Source organism: Pipistrellus hanaki (assembly GCF_964339955.1).
Source record: "Pipistrellus hanaki genome assembly, chromosome: 2".
Taxonomy (NCBI): domain Eukaryota; kingdom Metazoa; phylum Chordata; class Mammalia; order Chiroptera; family Vespertilionidae; genus Pipistrellus; species Pipistrellus hanaki.
In genome coordinates this window covers 46,200,821-46,218,342 of record NC_140504.1, presented here as the reverse complement: position 1 = coordinate 46,218,342, position 17,522 = coordinate 46,200,821, and positions in this window count along the sequence as shown.

Below are 17,522 nucleotides of genomic sequence, written 5' to 3'. Positions count from 1 at the left end.
AAGAGTCATAGTACTGGGTTGTATTTGTGAGCAGGGGTGTGTACAGTATCCCATATTCATTCTGTTTGCCTAAACTCCACTTTGGATCAATAAACACCCGTGGGGAGACATAAATATGGTGCCTCTTCCCCAGAGTCACATTTTCCAGCTCGATGTCATCCCTTCCATCACCAGTGTATGTATATGGACTTTTTATGGAGTTATCACCCATGTGATGCTTGCTTCCTAGTGTTGTGTTTTTTGCTTAACATTGCTCCGTGTAGCTGTGTGGTCTAAATAGTCACCATTTGACAGAACAATGCAGTGGTATAGTGTAATAATAGTTCACACTTACAAAGTAATTACTATATGTCACACACTCTTCTAAGCACTTTACCTATTTTTACTCATTAACTGTTTCCTCACTATCACCCTCTGAGGTGCCTATTGTCTGTCTTAGTTTATCTTCAAAAGGAAACAGAGCCTGAAGCCAAGGGTTCCTTCCACACACTACTTTATTCTGGGGGCAATCCCGGTGAAGCAGGGCTGAGGGAAAAATGAAATGAGGCGAGGAAAGGGGAAGAGTCAATTGAGGGTGTGCTATCATGCTGGTTACTACATACCAGGTATGATGGATTGCTTCATCTCACAATACCCTCTCCCGTGAGACCAGCCTGCAAAGAGCTAAATAAACTGCATCTCAGAGAGTCATACAGGAAGGGAGGGAGGAATTGTTTATGCACCAATTTTCATCTTCCCCATGAAACTCCTTATCCACACTACCACCACCTGGGGACACACACACACACACACACACACACACACACACACACTTATTTCTGTCTGGCACATGCCACAACTCAGTATCAGCAGATAAGCCATGGGTAAGTGACAAGAGGCGGGCATGAGTCTAGGTGCTCTGTAGTTTGCCTGCACAAAGTTGTGAAGTCAACCACAGTCCACATAAACGTAGTATGGTGGGGTGCTGAAATATGCAAACAGTGCTAGACACAGTGTTGGTGGAGTCAGGATTCAAACCCAGAAAGACAGATTCTTTTTTTTTTTTTTAATATATCTTATTGATTTTTTTCAGAGAGGAAGAGAGAAGAACAGAGAGTTAGAAACATTGATGAGAGAGAATCATCCATCAGCTGCCTCTTGCACACCCCTTATTGAGGATGTGCCCGCAACTAAGGTACATGCCCTTGACAGAATTGAACCTGAGACCTTTCAGTCCACAGGCCAACGTTCTATCCACTGAGCCAAACAAGTTTCAGCAAAAGATGGATTCTTAACAATGATGCTGAACTACTTGTTTGATTTGGAGAGATCTCAGCTGTTTTCAGCTCTTCAGTGAAATGCTTCGGAGCATAATGGAAAAATTATTGGACAGGAACAGTTCCCACCCATGGCTCAAAACTTTGGAAAATCATTTTTCCATACGACTCAATTTGCCCATCTGTTTTTGAAAGAGCTCAGACTGCATGAATTTAGCAGTCTCAAAATCTGAATAACACCATTTTTAAAATCTTTGAACAAATAATATTCTTTTTTAATTTATAAATTCTTAGCACATGAATTCAGAAAATAGATTACTGAATCATAGGGTAGGATCATTTTATGACTTATGGTTTAAATGAGCAGATTGCTTTTGAAAACAATTGTGTCAATTTAAAGCATTTATGATATCTCTAGTGCATGAGCATGTCTTTTTTCTTGCCTCATCTTCATTGGGATAAAATTAAATTATATTTAACATATTTAAGTTTTGGTGACTTGATAGATGTAAAGTAGTGTCACAAAATTATTATTTTTTTATTTCTTTAGTGACTAAATAAGTCAAACATCTCCTCAAGTGTTTTATATCTTGTGCTAATGTATTTTTAGGAAGTTATTTCCCCTTTTTGGAGGATCAACCTTATCATCTCTGAAATAGTAGATAGACTGAGATCTCTAAGGCCGTTTAAGGGTTAAGATAATATAGAGGTAGTGCCTTCTTATGTAATACCTCAATTCTCTAAATAAATATTGAGCATTTCTATGAGTCTAGAAACCAGAAAGCATGTTCCTTGACCAGACACCAAGAATGTCATCAGTCAGATTCTCTTCTGTTCTCAATGGTTTACATTTTAGTCCTTCCTAAAAGAAGGAGCTAGGAGCTTTAGTGGCCAGCATGTTTTCTCCCAAGTCCAAACAGTTTGTAATGTTATTGCATGCTGAGGAATACATACCAAATGCTCTCCCAAGGTAGTGGGTTTTTGTTATCTCAACTGGCTAGCACTTCCACTTTTGCTCTAATGAAACATCTGGCACATTTGTTCCGAAGAGTGGTGTCCTACTTATTCTAAATTTCAATCCTTCAGCTGCTGAGATTAAAATGATCAAAGAAATTAAGTCATCATAGTCATCCTTTGGAGAATGAAAAGAAATAGGGCAGCACTCTCAGACACTAGGGGAGTTAGGGGGTTGGGGAATCGGGAATCTGCAAACAGATAACCATGTTCCCAATCTTACGAAATAACTACAGAAGAGGTTCAGGCTGTAATAAAGAACCAAAAGCCTCTTTTTGAGTAAAAATGAGTTGCAATGGCGAAAACACAGAGTCAGGTAGCAACCCAAGCTATGCTCAGGAGAAAACTAAGGAAGGCAGGGTTTACTAAGGAAGGCAAAGCCCACAAAGTATAATTCTTTCATGCAGATGAAGGATTGCCGGCTAAAGGAACAAAGATGAGTTAATTCCAAAATGCAAATTAGGGGTGAAACAACTAAGAGGAGGAGGTAAGGGCTGTCTGGTCCATGCAGCTGTTCCAGGATGTTTATGACTCAGCCTGGAGCTGAGTTTAGCAACAGGTTAGCAACTTAATAGCAGCTCTGAGAACTGAGGCACAAGCTGTGCATTGGCCCCGCTTCCTTAAGAGCTTCACAACTCTATTTTAAGTGACTCTCTTAGCAAGGCTTGTTCCATTTTATTTTGTTCTTAGCAGGACAAAGTTACACACACACACACACACACACACACACACACACACGGTCTGATTCTTGAAGCCTCCTTTTTCTATGCCTCTTTCTCCACAGTCCTCCTTCTCTTTGCTTTTACAGTCCTCTGAAAATCTGTTTTCAAAACTGGACAAGGAAGCAGGATAGAGCCCACTTATACTCCTGTGGATTTCAGTAAGTCCCTGCTCTTCCTTGAACCTGTTTCCTCATCTGTTCACATCGATTATTCAGTCTCCACTAACTAGTATGTAAGATTCTTGAGTTAGGGGAATAAATTGCTGATCTTCGTGTCCTCCACAAAAGCCCACTGTGAAATTTGTCATAGAAAGGTGCTTTATCCTCATTAGTGTACTTAGTTTTTAGAAACCTCTCCTTGTGGCCAAAACCTGTTTGACTCAGCGGTAGAGCATCGGTCTGCGGACTGAAAGGTCCCAGGTTTGATTCCGGTCAAGGGCATGTACATTGGTTGCAGGCACATCCCTGGTAGGGCGTGTGCAAGAGGCGGCTGGTGGATGTGTTTCTCTCTCATCGACGTTTCTAGCTCTCTATCTCTCTCCCTTCCTCTCTGTAAAAATCAATAAAATATATTTAAAAAAAAAAAAAGAAAAGAAAAGAAAAGAAATCTCTCCTTGTCCCTGAAGGGTAACCACTGCCATCCAATCTTTCTAAGGTTGCCCCAATATATTAATTTTCTAGAGCTGTTGTAACAAGCTGCCACATACTGGTTAGCTTAAAACAATAGAAATGGGTTCTCTTTTGATTCCAGGGGCAAGAAGTCCAAAATCAAGGTGCCCACCAATCTGTGTTTTTGGAAAGCTTTAGGGAAGGATCATTCCTTGCTTTTCCTGGATCCTGATGGTTACCAACAATCCTTGGTGCTCCTCAGCACATAACTGCATCACTCTGATCTCTGCCTCTACTGTCACATTGACTTCTTCCTTTTGTGTGAGTCTTTCCCTGTCGCCAAACCCCTCTTACCCTTATAAGAGCACCAGCCATTGGATTAAGGCTCAACCTATTCCAGAGTGACTTCATATTAACTTGATTATGTCTGCAACAATCTTACTTCCAAATGAAGTTACATTGACAAGTTCTAGGTGGATGTGAATTTTGGACTTATACTATTCAATCCAGCACACCAGGACATCTTTATATCCTTACTCCTCCCATTGCACAGCTTTGACCTTGAATCCCACCCTCATCATGAAGAATCCTTCCTCCATAATGACTCCCCATCACTGGCATCATGATGGTCATCTTCACAGTTCTCATTGACAGGCGGCTCTCCCTGCTTCAATCCATGTCCCATAGGACATGCTCTCAGGCTAATCTCATAAAATGGACAGCTTGGTTATGAAACTTTTTTTAAAAAAGGTATTTTTACTTATTTCACAGAGGAAGGGAGAGGGAGAAAGAGATAGAAACATCAATGGTGAGAGAGAATCACTGATTGGCTGTCTCCTGCCCACCCCACACTGGGGATCGAGCCTGCAACCCGGGCAGTGCCTTGACTGGGAATTGAAACATGGCTTCCTGGTTCATAGGTCAATGCTCAACCACTGAGCCATGCTGGCTGAGCACTACTCAAACTTTTTGATGTTCCCTTTTATCTATGCCATAAGGGCCACACTTCCCCAGAAAGACATTCACAGACTTGACTACCTGACATCAACTTTCCAGTCCTCTTCTCACTACCCTCCTCCAAGCACAGCTCAGATGGATTACCCTTAAACTCTGTCATCAGCCCTATTTCTCCTCTATTGTCTTGTCTTTCCCTAGCCATTCTCTTTATCACAGCATGCATTAGTCCCACCACTCTTGAAAAGCTATCTCTTTTTCAAAGTCTACCAAGATTTGCACCCCATGCCCAGCCAGAATAATCACTCCTATAATATTTTGTACTTCATTTGACATTTTAATTGTGATCATTTTATGTCTCTTTTGATTAAAACATGAGCTTTTAAGAGCAGGGTCCCTTTTTTATTCACCCAGTTTTTGGTTCTTAGAAGAAAATAGTTAAATGCACCAACATTTTAAAGAGAGGGAAGAAGGGAAGAAGAAAGGAATAAAGAGAGGGAGGGAGGAAGGAAAGATTCTAAAGTAATACTTTTCAGAAGGTGCTTTAGGGAATATGCAACTATTTTGTATTTCATTAATAGTCAAACTGATGAAAAGTTAAAAGGCCATCTTTACTCCTAATTTCAAATTTTCATATTTATAAAAAAAAAACTCAGTTCTTTGTACTCAGCAAATGATATACATTTTAATTAACCAGATAAATAAATAAACATTAATAAAAAGAGTTTCTGTTTTATATGTAGGTTCTAGGTGAGCTTGTATTGCATTGTAAATGATGAAAACCACTATAGCAATGGGGCCATGCATTGCCCTTGACAGATAAAGTATCTATGTTCCTCTTAGTCCCTCTTAATCCCAGGAACTATGATGATGGTTGAGTTTTCTATCCTAAGTGTGAGGTTAAAGGAGAGGGAGCTATAAGGCCAAGAAGCAGAGCAGAACAGTAGAGGGTTTTGGAGTCACAAGCAGTGACAACTCTGCCATTTATTAGCTGTATGACTTGGGGAAATTACTTAGCTGCTCAAAACCTGAGTCTTTCTTGTTAAAATAGAGAGTAACTCTAACTCATAGGATTTCTGAGAGGATTCAATAATATACGTAAAATGAATAACATGCAAGGTACTTAATAAATGACATCTACCTCAATTGCAAGGGTTAGTTTTGGTGGAGAGTTGTCATATATTTTTCACACATTTGGTGAATTGTAGCAGTAATTCTAACAGCATCTGAGAAAATGGATGAGTCTAGCCATAACCTCTAAATTGCCCTGATGGAGAGTTAGCTAATGAAAAGCCACAAGAGTAAATTATCTGCTGACTATACTCTTTTGCTGAGGTAAAAATTACTTTTGTATAGATATGCAGTTTGCTAGTTATCTTAAAAATCAAATGAGAGCTCTGACTATAGTTCTGGAGGTGACCAAGAAAATATATTAAAGAAAAAGCATTGGATTTTACCCAAGAATCAAGAAAAACTCATTTGGAAATTAATACTTTTATACATAGTATTTGGTATAAATCTGGATTAGGTAAACATTTTTTTAATGTTGTCTCCCTCCTTGAAGATTTGAGTGAAAAAAACATATATGATGTGAAAAATAGAAAAAAAAACACACACATATACACACAAAAATTTTCTGAATCAATTTGGATCTTTTAAAAAATATATACATATTTTTACTGATTTCAGAGAGAAAGGGAAAGGGATAGAGAGATAGAAACATCAATGATGAAGAGAAACATTGATTAGCTGCCTCCTGCACTACCCACACTGGGAATCAAGCCTGCAACCCGGGCATGTGCCCTCACTGGGAATCAAAACTGTGACTTATTGGTTCAAAGGTCAACCAGTGCCCAATCCCTGAGCCACACAGTCTGAGCTGAATTTGGACCTTTTAAAGGAAACCAGTGACCGATGTTTTTTTCTTACAAGTCAGGTTTCAAATCTTACAAATATGGTTTCAAATGCTCTGTACTTTCCAGTAGTAGAGGGTTCCTAGCCTGTGGATGCCATTTCACTGATGTGATGAGTAACTGGGAGAAGTATCCATGCCCTCCTAGGGGTTTTCAGGAACCTGGCTCCCGCTCTGTGTACCTTCCTAACAGTAAGTTCTTGGGCCGTTTGTCAGACGTGGGGTCTTTTGCTAGTATCTTCATTACCTTCGTCTTCAAGTAACTTATCCTACTGCCTCTCCCCTTCTACATGTTACCACCATGTCCCACTCCATTCTTTGGCAAAGCCACCAGAGGTCTAATTTTAAAAGCTTTACTACCAATCAGAATAGGAAACAGATATTAGCTAACAGAAACTGTATTGGAAAGATGGAAAATTTCTAGATTCTTACAATGTATGTAGAGCCAGTGTCCAGAGTGAGGATTGAGATTCCAACCCTTTGCTCCCCATCTTTTGCTTTCATTATTCCAGTAAAGTATAATCCAATTTGTACACAGGGAAATTCCCCTACCGCTCTTACACTCACACACACACACACACACACACACACACACACACACACTGGAAGAAGCAAGCAAGACAAAATAGATGCTCCTAGCTCTTAGGAGTATAACATTTTTTCTAAAAAAAAAAAACTTCAGACTGAGCATCTCTGAACTTTTCATAAGAATTGTTGACATAGGACATACTCAGTACTGTGAAGGTAACAAAACTAAAATAATTCGGGGAATCAGATTATTTGGTGGAGGGACTTCATTCCGCATCTTCTTATACTCTGATCTCTTGCCATACTGAAAACCCCACCGTCAAGTTTGATTTTGAGTCAAGCTGGTCCCTATCTGATGGCTCTTAAGCTGCCTAGCCTTGTGTCTCTGAGAGGTTTGTTGCTTTTCTCCAGACTTCAGTTTGCCAGAAGGTACTCAAAGCCACAGACTGAGAACCTGGTCTATAATTCTCATCACAGATAAGGAATTTTAAATACAATCTTTATATTAAAATAAATACATGTATATTGTGAATGGAAAATATTTATGTTAGGTTGGAACATAGGAACATTGCCAATATAGAACTATCATTTTTGGTTTATAAAAATAACAATGTTATAGGCTTTAACTTAATACCTTTTAAAGGGGACAGAAATGTTTTTTGGAGAGCTTCATCCCCAAGCCCATGGATAAAACTTCTCTTTTCATTGACCTTAGGGATATTTAAAACAAAAGTTTTAGAAGCAGTACTTTATGCAGTTTAATCTATTCAATGCTATTTGGAATATTAATTGATATTGGGGATAATTGACTATAATTTAGAAATGGCCATCTTTCCAAGTAATTAGCGCTGCATTCTAGAGTAAAGGTGAAAGTGTAGGTTCCACTTTTTTAGTTATCTCAGAAGTGTCAGCTCTTTCAGAGAGTTTCTTTTACCCCACACCAAAAGTTTCCTTCTTTCACAGATCTTGATCATAGAGATTTTTCCTTTTTCCATTATTTTCCCCATTGCCAAAAGCCTAAAAATTGATAAAACATATATGAATTCACATCATGTCCTATGTGTCTCCAGGAGGATCTCTCTCTCTCTCTCTCTCTCTCTCTCTCTCTCTCTCTCTCTCTCTCTCTCTCTCTCTCTCTCTGTCTCTCTATCTCCTTTCTCCTGTGAATTAGACAAAGATACTCTTTTCTAAAACAAACAACTGAAGGGAGAAGCTGTGCTGGTGAGAAAAAAAAATGTCTTTATTAAAAGTTGATGGGCCTTCTGGAAGAAACCTACAAAACCCTCATTTATCAAATTCTGCTTCATCCACATTCGCAATAAATTTTGTCCATGTAATCAGGAATCTGTTACCTTTTTTCTCATCCTCTCTCTCTTTTACTGTATAAAATGCAAAATTTAATTGGATGAATAACGCTTCTAGGTCTGATAGTCTAAGATTCTACAACTTAAGAATATCCATGCTTGTTAATAAAGAACAAGGTAAAAATGCATCAGTTTGGCTCACCATCAACAGGAGATATTGGCTATTGTCATTAATCATAAAGCCAACATATTTTTCCTATTTTCCTGAATATTTACTTTGTGTGTCTAAGTTTTGAGCTGTTTTGCAAAGATTATTAATCCATAATAACCAATAAATGCAAAGGTAATAAAAGTATTGAAAATGCTGATAAAAAGAGGCACATAATAATTATATAAATGAGATAGGGTATATTTAAAAATTTTAGGTAGCATGATTCACTAGACTACAGGAAAATGTTTAAAAACAAAGAGCCATTCATGAAGCAGGTGCAAGGATCTGTCTATATCTTTGCAATCAGCAATAATCATTAGCAAAAGAAAAGTGACTGGTGAACCAGAATACCATTTGTGTTAATAGCAATAATTCAGAACAGAGAAGACCATGAGTTTGCTAAAGAATTTAAGGGTGAAGCTTGCTAACCCTGCTAATGAGACCTGTCACAAGCTATGAATAGTTTGTGGGCTTAAGAATCTTAGTGAAAATGGAGTAAGTATAGTAACTAAAGTACTAAAGGGTTTCTAATAATACTCAGAGGAATTATCAAGGATGAAGGTGACATGACTCAACAGATTTCCAGCCTATGAAGTAAATTGGTTATTGTTGGAAACTATGCTGGAAGAAGGACATATCTGTAAGGGGAAGAAGTGTGAATACTTGGATTAAAGTGTTGAAGGCCACACTCAAATGTGGGTGTAGATGATAAGACTAACCCCATCTGAACTTGTTTAGGTAAGACTTTAATTCTTATTGGCTTCCCACAGTAATGGTATATTTTTCACTCGTGTAAGAATTCAATTGTACTGACACTTCATGTACAGGAAGCCAGAATCTATCTCATGGATCAGCTGTGCACCAGGTCCTAGGAATCTCTCCATTCACCTAACAGATAGAGAAAGGGGGTGTGGGTTTATAGGGATGATTACAATTTCACTGGGCCAATCAGAGCACACTAGGGTGTCTCATCTTACCATCCACCCAGAAGGGACAAACATCACTCCTCATACCTCCCATCAGCAAGAACTAGCAAGAACAGGAGCAGAAGAGGCAATTATCATCCCAGGCTGGGCATCACTTTCTAGCAACAACCCTATACTATGAAAGAGTCTTCAGGGGTCAGCTATCCAGCTCTGCTGCACCTTCTGATTCCAGTTACCAATAAAATGATTTACAACCAACTTTTCAGAATCTAACTTGTTTACATGTAGAGAAATAGAGAAACTTCTGTGTTAGCTGCTCAGAAATGGAAGCTATAACTCCCAGTACTGAGTACCTACAAAATGAAAGTATAAAAGTATTCTTTAAAGGGACAAACTACATTTTAAAGAAAAGAAAGGTGTTCTATTTTAATTTGTAAATGTGTTAAAGTCAAACTTGGGTGGTGTGTGTGTGTGTGTGTGTGTGTGTGTGTGTCTGTGTGTGTAAATACAGTATCCCTTCCTTTGAGAAACTACCCTCATTCTGTAAATATCTTGCTCATAGTTTGCAGTTAAAAGAGGTGGGGGAAGAACTGACCAAAGTCACCTCCCTACCTTGGGGATTGTGTATGACTAGGTCTTTTTTTTTTTTTTTTTTTTACATTTTTTTATTAAATTATTATCTGTGTACATATTTTAACATTGCCCTTCCCCTTCCATACATACCCTCCCTCCCCAGGGTTTTGTTATGACTAGGTCTTGACTAATCAAATACTTTAATCCCTGGGCCACTGTGAATTTGCAGGGAAGAGTACAACTTCATTGGGCCAATCAGAGCACACTATCGTACTTTGTCTGCAAAAGCTCTTTCTTGGGGACCTAATCTCTGAAACCCACCTAAGCCTGGAACTGTTGAGAGCCAGTTACTACTGTATGAAGACAGCCTAAGAATGAAGCCAATCAGAAAGCTGCTGGCATTATTTGAATACCTGGACCACTATGACCGAGGTCCACTACTTGCACTTTCTAGCTAATACATTTCTCCACTTACATTTATTTTTTTTTCTTTGCTTAATTTGATTTATTTCTGATAATAAAACCTTCAAAACTAAAAGGGTCTTCTGTAAGATGCTTGATTTGGATTTTTTATATCTTTTCATCATGTTCAAAGGTTCTGTTCTAAAACCTTAACGGGCTCATTAATTCCTCACAAAGCCAAATTAAAGCTCCTCTGCTTCACTTTCAGAACATTCCACAAAAAGGATTCACCATCCTAATCCAGGAACATAACCCTTAGGATACCCAAGCATTTATTTCTTATACTGACATCTGATTTGAGTCCATTTCTGCCTGAACCTGTCTCAACCTCTAAAATTTCACATATGTTAGCACAGTTTGGTCAAAATTATTACCACTTTGAGAGTAGTGACCAGTCTTATAGACAGTGGTGATCAACGTTATCATCTGCACCTCTCCCCCTTAAAACAATTTTTAGCAGGGGAAAGAATCCTTAAAGCACTCAGAAAATTCTTGTTGCGTTACATTTCCACAGTGGTATTTATTTGGGTAGTAAACTTTTAATTTTGAAGTCTACAATTTTTTCTTTCTTACTGAAAGGGGAAAAACTATCTAAGTAGACCAGTTGGGGAGTAATTTACAGCTTGAAAAAGGTGCTAAATTGTCCAAAGTCTTCTTGGAGGCCAGTATTAAGGTCACTTTTTAAAATTTTCATTTTCAACACAACTATAGCTTGGGCAGCAATTCAGAGATTGTTTCCCAGTAATTGATCTAAGTGGTAGTCTCTTTTAAATATGAAAAAAATAAATTAAGTTCCTCACAAATCTGCTATTTTGAAGATGTGAAATATCTGTTCTTCATTTTTTTCTGGCACACTATGGTGCACAGTGTTTGTTGAATGACTGAATGATATCCTCCTTCCCTTGGACTCTTTCCCCCAACTCCAGGCCTCATTAATTCCTGAGCAATATTAGGAAAGTGTAAAATTAAGCTGCATCAATCCCTCACATATTTTAAGTATTTATTCACATTCCTTCTATAAAAACGTTGTAGCTAAGAAAGAAGAGTAATATCCATTTTGCTGAGAAGGAAACTGAGACTCAGAGAAGCCAGGAAACCTAAATGTCATACAACTGGCAAACAAAAGACCCAAAGTATCAGGCCTCATAACATAGCGGTACCACTTCCCACCAACACTCTACCCTGTATATTGTCAGAGATTCTGGAAGGCGACCAGAAAGGCAGACCAGGGTGGTGGTCAAGATCATAGACTTGGACTGAAGTAGGCATAGGTGAGAGTTCAGGTGTGCTGCTTACTACCACTTGGCCTTGAACAAGTTACATGGTCACTTTAAACCTCTTTGCTCCTCTGAAAATGGGAATAATCCTACAACCTCTTAAGGAGATCATGAGGATTGAATGACATAATGTCTGAAATTTAATAAGTGCTCAGAAAATACTAGCAACTAAGGACAAAGTCGTCAGGACATTGGGAAGTTAGCCAGGTCAGAGAATGATTACCACAGGTCTGAAAGTGACTTTGATCCCCATTTGGATTAAATACACTAGCTATCGTATCTACCTGATGCACTGTGAAGGGCCACACTGTGGAAAATACTCCCTCTTTGAAGAACATCAAGAATCGATTGCTGGCATTTGTTCTCCAGCTCCAGGGGTTTATCACTGCAATATTATCCCTGGATGAACATACAAGGGAATCACCTGAGTAAACCCAGATTAAAATCTCGCAAGGAGTGCAACAGCAAGATTAGAATCCCAGAGTGGAGGGAGGGGCTGGGTGTCTGCTAATCCTGTGCCTCCTGTGATGTCCTATTACCAAAGACCTTGTTTGCTAATGCACTATTTGCACTCTCCCAACACAGCAGCACTTGCTCCTTTAATGCTCAGTATACGTGCAGCATTTCCAATCTCACTTTGTGGTGTGGTCAAGTCCTGGACGAAACAGGTGGCTCACCCTGCTGACTTACCTCCACCCACCCCATAGCTGGCCAAATGGAACCTGACTCACCTGAGAATGGTTTTTTACTTTTCATGCTCTTCAAGTTCCAATCTCGAGTGAGTGAGGCTTCTTCTAAGGTACTTTTTCTGAGTCCCTGACACTGCCATGGTGATTGTCTCTGAGGATGTCTACTCTTTTGAGGGGACACTCTGCTTTTATCTTCAAAGTGATACAAAAGCAGAGTGCCAATCCTGAGACTACAGTGAATCACAATAAACTAAGCCTTTTTATAATAGATTATTATCCACTCCCGAGGGGCAGATTTTATTTAACAAAGCTCATCAGATAGGGTGATTACAATTTATCTTCACAGGATGCCCCATGACTGTCTCTCGGCACCTGCCCTTCTGAAATACACTCTCCTAGACACACACCTGCCCAGGTGTTGTTCACATGCTGTGGAGGGATGACCTCTGAAATGTGATCCAGTAGTTCATGAATCTCTGGTTTGACTGTCAGGCAGGATTATTGTGGGGATTGTCATTAAAATGACATGATACACAGTAAATCTAAAGCATTATGTAAATTAGAAGTAATGTGGCTCTTAGCTTTTATATACTTTCTAGATCTCCTCACCCTTGGAAATGAGAAAAGAGCATCACCACAAGACAAATATTCAGCTCTCCTCTGAGAAAGATGAACTTTGATCCCCCTTGAGCATTCCACACATCTGTGAACATCACTGCTTGGCGATGTCCATTTATTTAATACCTCTGATCAATAACCTCATTTCTCCCTAGTGTCCCTTTTACTAGTCTGTTTGGTAGATTTAATTCAAGTAATGTACTTTATGGAGATATGAAACCAGGCACTTTAAGACTTCATTTCCTGATTTGGGTCCTCAGCTTCCCTTTCATAAAGTGGAAGTAGAAGGGAGTAGAAGGGGGAGGAGAGTACCGTTTCCTTCTGTTCAATTCACAGTGGTATGAAGCTGAATAAAGACGTGTGTGGAAACTGTCTGGAATTCCTCTAATTCCTATAATTATAATAATTGTTGAAAATGTTACAGTATTCTCAAAGCCAGGGACATTGTTTTGAGTGCCATAAAAACCATTCGTATAGAGAACAAACTCATGGTTGGTTAGTTCAGTAGTAGAAAAGCATAAATTCTTTTTATGTAGGCAAAAGGATGATTGAGCTTAATGCAGAGATGGGAGAAGCTGGTTGTGGAATAAGGTGTGAGCCACATCCATTCAATAATAATGTGCTAACCCAACAGCTATTTCTTAAAATGAGGGAGGTACTTAGGGCATGGAAACAAGATGGCTGAAAGGAATTGCAATAAACATAATATATAAAGCATACAATTGGGTGAGAATTTGACTTCCTTGTGAACCCTGAGGCTCCTACATATCTTTTCTCTCTGCATACCATCCCCCTAACAATAGCAATTTAATTATAGTACAAAAACCAATACCCTTCACTGAGTGGTGAAAGTGATAAAGTTTTAACTTTAAGACATATCATCCCTGAACCTCTTGTTTGGGGCATCAATACTTATATGTTCATTGAATCAATTTCTTTCATTTATCAAAGAATAATGTGAGCCCTCTCTGATTTGGCTCAGTGGATAGAGCATCGGCCTGTGGACTGAAGGGTCCCAGGTTTGATTCCGGTGAAGGGCATGTATCTTGGTTGTCTTCACATCCCCAGTGGGGGCTGTGCAGGAGGCAGCTGACCGATGTTTCTGTCTCATCAATGTTTCTAATTCTCTATCCCTCTCCCTTCCTCTCTGTAAAAAAAAAAAAAAAAATCAATAAAATAAATTTTCAAAAAAGAATAATGTGATTGTTTTCAAAGACAGTTAAACCAAGACAACAAAGATAAAGCATAGTCTCCCTTCTCAGGGATGGGAAGACTCATTTTTGAAGAAAATGTCACCGACATGTGTGTGAAGGTTTTCTGTGTGACTTTGGAGGAGTCTCTTGATCTCTGTTTCATCTGGGAATGTTTTAACATCTTTAGAGCGAGTACTTGAACGAGCACTGCATAATCACTGGCTCAATAAAAGAGGTTTTGATGAATGCTCTATATTTCCAGCCCAACTGAACCACTTAATGTTTCTATATGCATCACACATCTTCCTGACTCTGCACTTTGCCTTATGCCATTGCTTCCACTAGGAACTCACTCTCCTGTTTCCCTTGTTCTGATTTTACTGTTTCTCCAAGGACAAGGTTGACTGTCTTTTGTGCTATCAGCTCTTCCTGATTTCTTTACCTGGAAATATTTTTCTTTTTCAAAACCTCAAATACAGCTGCGGTTATCTACCTCTCTTATGAATTTGTAAATCCATATAAGTAGAACCTTCCTGTTTTGTATATTTATTTAAGTAATGACTTATGTCCCTCTTTAGAGGGCAGGGACTGTGCATGATTTATCCCAGAACTTGGCATGTGATCAGCACTAAATAAATGTTTATTGAGTCAATTGTGTGATGGTGATTTTTATGTGTCAACTTGGCTTCACTACCCTACCCAGCTATATAATCAAACACTAACCTAGGTGTTGCTGAGAAACGTCTTTGTAGATGTGGTTAATAGCTCCAATCAGTGGGTTTCAAGTAAGAGATTACCCTCAATAATGTGGATGGGCCTTTTCCATTGGTTGAAAGTTCCTTAAAAACAACAACAAAAAAAACAACACTGAATTTTGTAGAGAAAATTCTGCCTCAAGACTGCAACATTAACTCCTGCTTGAGTTCCCAGCCTGCCAGCCTGCCCTATCGATATTGGACTTGCCTGCTCTACTTGTCAGCACTTACAATTGCATCAGTCAACTCCTTGAAATAAACCTCTTTATATATGTATATGCTATTGGTTTTGTTTCTCTTGAGAACCCTGACTGATACTGAGAGAGAGGTTAATTGTAGTTCAATGTATCCAGTTTATCATTTAAATTAAGTGACTTGAACTATAAACTCCAGGAAAACATGAGTTTTTGTTTTGTTCACCGCTGTTACTCAGTGTCTAGAATAGTGCCTGATACATCATAAACATTTAATAGATATTTGTTGAATGAATAAAGAAATTAAAAAAAAAAAGACATTTCATGGAAAAGAAAACTTTTGGCTATTTCCTGGGCTTAAATTTACCCTCGCATACTATGGCTCTTGTGTTAATGTTATGACAGAAAAAATCCCAGTCCTGCATCTGTGTGTTCCCAAAGGCAAATCACTTCCATTCTCTGCACCCCATCTTAGTCATCTGCATTCATAAGATTTTAATCAGGTAGAAATCCGAGTTCCTTCCACACTTCTTTGATGTCAATGACTTTTATGCATGACTATAATATCCTTAATCTTGCATCTGTTTTTGCCATCCGTCGTGCTTAAATATTATTTATTGCATGGTGATTGTAATTGCTTTTATTACTAATCATGCTATCACCCATTACTACCTGAGATTTATAAAGTTACTCTTTTCCAAAGCACTTAAAGAAAACTTTAGCCTAGATTGCTAGGACCAGACTTCATCATAAAGAAATAAAAGGACTTCTTAAAGCTTTTTGCCTAAACCACAATTCCTTGTCCCTAAGGGCTTTATAAACTGGCTATAAAATCCATAAATACATTCATTCTGCACCTGGGCTTCAGAACATCAAACCTTGCTTCTAATGTCAGGGCCAGGTAATTATTTTACAACTGTTTTTTAGCTTCTTATTGTATAAATAAATACTTCCCGGGGTACTTTCTTTGGGTAGCCTTTGTTTGCTGTCATTCTGTGGGGAGAAGGATTTCTGAAGTCTGAACAAACCTGCTGAGCCCTGGCTGGGCCCTAACAACCCAGAGGCCATATACCCAAGGGCCAAGCTGCTGAGTGAATTTCAGCAGCAGGCTTTGCTTTATCCCCAACCAGCAAAGAGTAACAGGCTGTTAGCCAAGATATGCCAAGGAGGGGGTCTTAGTGTACTTACAGATTCTCCTCTCTTGACTTGAAGCTAATTCTTTCAGAGCTGAGATCCTACAGAAATAATCCTTAGAGCATTTTATTATGGAATGTCAAGATGCCCAAGGATAGACTGGGGGAAAATGAACAAATAAATAAAACGTGTTAAGAAATCATACTGAGTACAAGATTGCTTTATTTGTCTTTTTATATCAGTCACAGTCTCAGAATGTCACACCTGAGTGGCACCTTATTCTATGCATTTACACTTAAAGAAAAGGAGTTTCAGCAAAAGGAGAGGATTGTTCTCTGATCATAAAACTAAGTAATGGCAAAAGCCAGGTTAGACTCAGTCTCCTGACTCCCAGTCCACTGCTTTTATCTTAATTTCTTTATTCATAACGTATAACTATATACCCCAGTCTCCCCCTCCCTGCTTTCCCCAAAATAAAACAAAAGAATTCTGAGGCAAGTCACAATAAAATGTACAGACTCATATTCCCAGGATAGTTGACATAGACATGAATCATTAGAAATTAAATAGAGTAAGGAGGCTGTGGGGTTTTTTCTTTCTTTCTTTTTTTTTCCCTGTATTTCTTTTCTTGTCTGTTTTTCCATGAGATTATGTAGAACTGGGGAAATTGAGACCTAGGTTTTGTGGTGTTTTGTTTGTTTGTTTGTTTTTGCTTTTTTTTTTTTTTTCTTCTTAGAAACTAACAGAAAGAATTAGAAGGCATGGTCCAGAAAGTATATTTATGGTTTGTGTGTGATAATGTTGTCAGAGCTGAAGGAATGTCAGCATTTTCCCCAAATGCCCTCTCTCCAGGTTTTGCAACTTAGAATTTCAAATGAGCTTTGGACCACAGCTCAACACACCAGGTCTCAGATCAGGGGAAACAACTTCTATTCAGGTAGCGTAGTTGTGGGGAAGTGGGGGAGGCGAGGTGTGGGAAGGAGGGAAGCCAAGTTTTTCAAACTTGTTTTAGTGCAGAATACAGAAAATCAGTTTTTGACAACCTTTAGAAAACAGGCAGGCATTACTACCATTCCCTAGTCAATTGTGTATTCCTGCTCAGAGAGCCAACTTTATCATCGCAATAGGAGTGTGTAAATAAATGTGTTAGAGGGAATACCTTTTGTTTCTTTTCCTGAGAGCTCCTTTGAAT